The sequence below is a fragment of the Panicum virgatum genome, chromosome 6N, assembly GCF_016808335.1.
Source record: "Panicum virgatum strain AP13 chromosome 6N, P.virgatum_v5, whole genome shotgun sequence".
Lineage (NCBI taxonomy): Eukaryota > Viridiplantae > Streptophyta > Magnoliopsida > Poales > Poaceae > Panicum > Panicum virgatum.
This window is the reverse complement of record NC_053150.1, coordinates 20,042,340-20,048,221: the sequence shown is the minus strand read 5'-3', so window position 1 is coordinate 20,048,221 and position 5,882 is coordinate 20,042,340.

The following is a 5,882-nucleotide window of genomic DNA, read 5'->3' as shown; positions in this document are numbered from 1 at the left end:
GTTCTGTCTTTTTGTCAAAATTTTATTTCGCATTTCGATTCTCGAGGTTTTCCCTTTCTAACCCCCGCACGGACTTCCACTCTTGTCGCTACAGCTAAGATTTGTATTGAGTTGCCGAACTGCTGTACAGGTCCAGACCCCCTTTCTGCTGGGAGAGGGGTCCGGACCCCTAGAGACCTGCTCTGGAGAGGGGGTGCTTGTTTCCTGGGGTGGTCCGGAGTCCTGTGTAGCCGTTTAGCCAGTTCCATACCCAAAGCCTACACGCTCCACCATACCCGGAGCTGGGTAATTAGGGGCCCGGAGCTTGTTCTAGCTCAAGGGTTGGCTTCCTAAGTCCTACACGGCAGGTCCAGCTCCATATCTCAAAGGATCGAGTATGACAGAATGGCCTCACCCACTGCTAGGGCGGGGTCCGAAACGTCGGAGCCAGGTCTGGTAAAGTTGTGCTGGTTTCCTAGAGTGGTCTAGAGCCCTGTGTAGCAGCTTAGCCTAGTTCCGTACCCTAAGCCTACACACTCAACCACTCTGTAACAAGCATCGTGCTGCCTGGCCCTGTGTATCCGGAGCTCCGAACCTCATACTTGCTTGGGGGCCGGTTCAGAATAGGTCCCGCGGGCCTGCTACTAAGCTTTGACTTTGAGTGGTATGCATGTTAAGCCTTGACAAGTGGTAGCTAGCCTCAAACCATTGAGCCTACCTACCAGGAGGCCCCGGCATCTGCTTTAAGGTTTCATGCAGATCGAGGTCCAGTCTCGGTGGTAGACAGACTCAAACAACTGAGCCTGTCTCCCAGGGGGCCCGGAGCGTTCGCTTTGAGCCAGATACCAAGGATCGATTATGCATGCGTCAAACAGCTAAGTTGCAGTATCATTACTACCATCCCAGCGAGTTTGATTTTCCTTTCTATAGTTTTTCTGCTATTCAGGGAATAAGTCGCTCGTTTGACTTACAATCTGTGCTACACCTATGCCCAAGAACACTTGTTCAACCTCATAGGGGGTCCGGAGCGTCTTCTTGCTCGGATGACAGATTGGTTCTAACAACTGAACCTATCTACCAGGGGGCCAGGGCGCCGGGGTGCTGCATACCGCAAACCAGAGCAACTAACAAACAGCTAAGTTGAAATTTCTTCTATTAAAATTTTAACAAGTACAATGTTTTTACATAACACAAAAAACAAAAGTTCTACTGCTGTGATGGTCCAGCTCAGGAATCTGCAGGCTCCCGCTTGAAATAAGCAGCTACAAAGTCCACGACCTCTCGCATGCTTTCCCGAGCGAAGGCTTCCGTCTAGACCACTGGACCATCGACGACGGGGGCTAGCGAGATGGCAGGGTCGTGGCGTCGGAGGCAGGTCAAAATGTACTCCGCCACCATCCGGCACAGCTCACGGTCCTCGGCTTCAAGGTGGCCAACAAGGATCGACTCCAAGCGCCGGAGTCTCTCTGAAGCAGAGTTCAGCACCGGGTGGGCGTCACCAATTGAAGCTGGCCGCTCCGCCACTTGGATTGGAATCATTCCAAGTGGCACCAGAGCTGAGCTTGCTTCGCCTGACTAGTCGATGATTCGCTGGTCCTCCTGCAGCTTTCGGGCTGCCTCCTGGACCACCTCCTGCACCTGGGTATCCAGTGCCGCCTGAGCCACCTCCAGCTGGCGGGTCTTCTCCTGGAGCGAGGCCACCTTCCGCGCCGCAGACTCCTTCAGGGTCTTAAGAGACTCTCGCTGGCACGCAAGGGCCTGCTCCATGCTGGTGGTGAGGGATTCCCACCGTGCAAGGGACTTCCTCTCCTCCTCGAGCTCCATCTCGGCAACAGCCTGCTGGCTGGCAGTCTCCTACAGCTCCTGGCGCCATCGATGCAGGGACTCAGAGAGTTTGTCGAGCTCCTGCTTGCGGACCTCGAGTCCCTGGCTGCGAGACTCGACCTTGGATCGCTGGGCCGCAAGGCTGGCCTCCTTCTTGGCAATAGCCTCCTCCCGCATCTCCAGGGCTTTCTCCCGTCCCGCCGCCGTGAGCTCCCAAACGAACACCTTCCGGAGCCCTTTCTTGTAGGACTCAAGGTCGGCCTCAAGCTCGGACCAGGCGGCAGTAGCACGGGAGGCCTCGGCCTTCGTGCGCTCCTCCAAGCGGATGTGCCAGTCGCCGAGGCGCTGACACTCGCTCTCTAGAGCTGCCCACTCCCGCCGGAATGCTGCCTCGGCGGTAGAAGTCGCCTCTTCTATCATCCGCCGGACCCAGACCAGCACCCGGGGGAGGGGAACCACACCCTCCTCTGGGGGACCCTGCAAGAGCTGCCTACCAGAGACCACCTCCAGCTCTTCCTCTGCTGCAGGTTGGGAGCTGGGGGTGGGGACATCTGGCATAGACGTCGGGCCCTCGGGTACCGAGGTGCTCGCCGTTGCTGCGTCTGCTGCCGCTGTGCTCGCCGTCGTCAAGCCCGGTGTCGGCGTGTCTGCCGCCATAGCCGGGGCCTCGGGGGCCACCGCGTCGGGCGTTGCTGCGCCTGGCACTGGCGCATCCGTCGCCGCCACGTTGGGCGCCATCGGGATAGCGGAGGTCGCCACACCCGAGGTTCCCACATCTGCCGTCGCTTCCGCCGTTGCCGCCGAGGCACCGGTCGCTTGGACCCCCGCTGATGAGCCAGCGGCGGCGGAAGAGCTGCCAGGGCGAGAGGCCCTGGCAAACAAAGAGAAGAAGCCCTTCAGCAAAAAGCGAAGCACCGGGAATAAGGGGTGTGAACGGAAGAACACTTACCCCGAAGCACCGGGTCTCCAGCGTCCACGGAGGCTGGGCGACCACTTCTGCCGTGGCGGCAGTGGAGGCGCACCTCATGGCTGCTGCTGCTGCCCTTGAGGTGGCGCTGCTGGTGGAGGTTGTTGTTGCTGCTGCTGCTGTCGGGGAGAGGCACCTCCCGGCGGTGGTGGTGGCGGCGCGGCTACTCCAGGGGTCCCGCGTGAGCCAGGGGCCCGGGAGCTACCCTGGCCCGCGTCCTCAGTGGCCCTCTGACGCTTTGCGGCAGGCTCCTCAGCGGCTCTGTCGCTACGGTGCAACCTGCGCCGGCTCGCCTCCTCCGGCGATGCGCCAGAGCTGCTTCGGGCCTGGCTGGGACCGCTCGCGGCGGGGCTACCAGCCATGGCCTGCTTGCCCTTGGCAGAAGGGCCAGACCCCACGGCGCTCGGCACGGCCTGTTCCTCGGACGCACCGGGGATCCGGATCCCATGGTCCGGGTCGCCCCCAGTTTGGCGCGGTGCTAGCCCACCGTCGTCGAGGGTCGGCAGAGTGGCCAGCACCGCAGTCCTCATGCTTGAGCCCTCGCAGAGAGGAACGACACCCTGAGGAAGGATCAGGTGCTCCCGGATGAAGATCTCCCCCATCACCGCCCGCACCACGACCTCCAGGCCTTCCTGGGTCAGATCGCTGTCCTCCCCGCGATGTGTCCTGCTGCAGTCTTGGGGCCCGGTGAAGCACCAGGCAGGATGCGGCCGCCGCTTCAGAGGGGCGATCCGGCGCTTCAGGTAGTCCCCGAGCACATGCAGTGAGGTGAGGCCGCCCTCCGCCAGTGTCTTGATCTTGTTTAGGACGGGGTCAAATGCCGGCGGCACGGATGGCTTGGCCCTCCAGGACGGTCGGCATGGCGAGGCGCTCGTTGGCTTCGGTGGTGGCGATCACCCACTCCTTGCGCCAATCCTCCCACTTTCTGCCAGTAAGCCCGGGGATGTAGGGTGTCTGCAGATCGCTCCTTGTTTGGAAGTAGTACGCCCCCACTTCATCCTTGCTCTTCCTGGACTTCACCAGGATGAAGAAGTGGCGGAAGAGAATGACGCAGGGTCGCACCCCCATGAACATCTCGCATAGGTGGATGAAGATCGACATCAGGAGGATGGAGTGGGGCGTGAGATGCTGGAGCTAGAAGCCGAAATCCTCTAGCAGCAGCAGGATGAATGAAGAAATCGGCAGCCCCACGCCGGTGAAAATGTGAGAAATAAACAGCACAAATTCTCCGGCGCGCAGATCGCCGAGGGGAACCGAGCCTGCTCGAATTCCCCAGGCGGTCTCCTATAGACTCCACCCAAGCAGGCGGCGCACCACGTTCAGTTCCGCCTCGGTTTGGAAACGACGGGGACAAACGAGGGACGCCATCTCGCTGTGGAGGCGAGGAACAATCTGCGCTGAAGAGCAAGGGGCGAGCAGGCTCGAAGACAAAGGGGTGCAAAGGTTGGGAGGAAGAAGACGAATGCGGAAAAGTAACCGCGGCATGCGGTTCGGCCTCTTATGAAGCCTGATCCATCCGGCGCGCCCCGAAACCATCGCTGGAAGCCAAGCGACGATCACACCTGGTGTTAGCCGCCCAGTCCGTGACAAGGGGGCCCAGGCCCGCCTGTCAGGAGAGGCGGGTAACAAACGAAGGTATGAAAAGGCGGGATTCGAACCGTCGTGTGCGCGCGAAGCGAGGCGGAAGCCGAATCGACGCACCTGTACGAGCGCTGATAGGGTCAGACCTTTCGGGAACCGCGCTAGCGGAAAAGAATTCCTTTTACCCCAGCGCCAGTAGTGCCGAGCGACGTACGCGTGACTAGGCGCACCACTGTGCGTGGGGGCCTTGAGTCAGTGAGCCATTGCGTCGTGATGGGCTAGTAGGGAACCCGATGGATGCTCAAAGCCGGACAAGACTCCTGCAGCGCGCACAGTCTGACGCTGGAGGCTTCAAGTTATGCAGAGCTAGATCACAGTAGTGGCCCCACCTGCGGGTTCGTAGCCTTTCCCGAGGTGGGCCCGGGGGCCACTGTCGGTACCCCGTAGCAGGGATACTCACTCCTATTGCAGCAAGGCAGGACTCACGTAGTCATCCAAACTACGTCCTAAGGGGCGGAGCAGCCGGGCCCCAGGGGTCCGGCTCTTACCTCATTAGGGCAACGGCCCCGGACCCGTTCTCCGCTCTGGGAACGGGTCCGGTGACGCCACATGTCCCTGAGGAGGGGAAGCTCCGCGCCAACAGTCGAGGGCTCGGACCCACCTCCCCGCGTCCGTTCGGACCTCCCACGCACGTAGAACCAATATACGGCCGGGGGAGTCCGGGGGCGTCAAGTGTCCCGCGGGCGCAGGTGCGGGCGCGAGATTTCCGCTGGAAGACTCGCCCACCCACCGCATTCAATGCGGGTGGTTGAGGCGTGCTCTGCCCCCGCGGCACGCGGGGCAGCTTTTGTCAGGCCTCACTGTAGACCGCATATTACCGAGGTACACAGTGCAGCCGCATGCACCGCATCCGCGCAGAGCCCGTCTGCCGCATTAAATGGATACGACGGCACGACACCTTTTCATCATACCACCTATGCCGCAAGCTACACGGCCGTTCCGCTACGCGGCAGGCTACGGCAAGCTACGCCGCAAGCTACGGCTTGGCGCCGTTTCGACAAGACAGGGCATAGCTATGCCGGACTGAAGATTCCCACAGGCAAAGTAAGAAAATCCAGGAATAAGATCTCCGTCGACTGCAACGCCATAATGTCTATACAGTATGTTTTTTTATACTACATCGTTGTCCCACCTGTTGGGGCCCCGCTCAGTGTACACGCTCCCCTTGAATATATAAAAGGGGAGCCCACACGTTAGATAGACAAACTCTCTCTACACTCTCTAAGGTCAGGTGAAGCCAAGGCAGACACAACACATGCTCGGATTCACTCCGAACAATCCCGTTCTCAACCTCTTGATAGTAGAAGCAATAAAACACACAGTGGACGTAGGGTATTACGCTCCGGCGGCCCGAACCACTCTAAACCTGCTGTGTTCATCGTGTTCTTGCATCTAGATTGGACTAATCCTAGCTACCCCGAGTACTCACCCTATGGGTTTAGGCGGGTGCACTACGCCACCCGACTGTGGG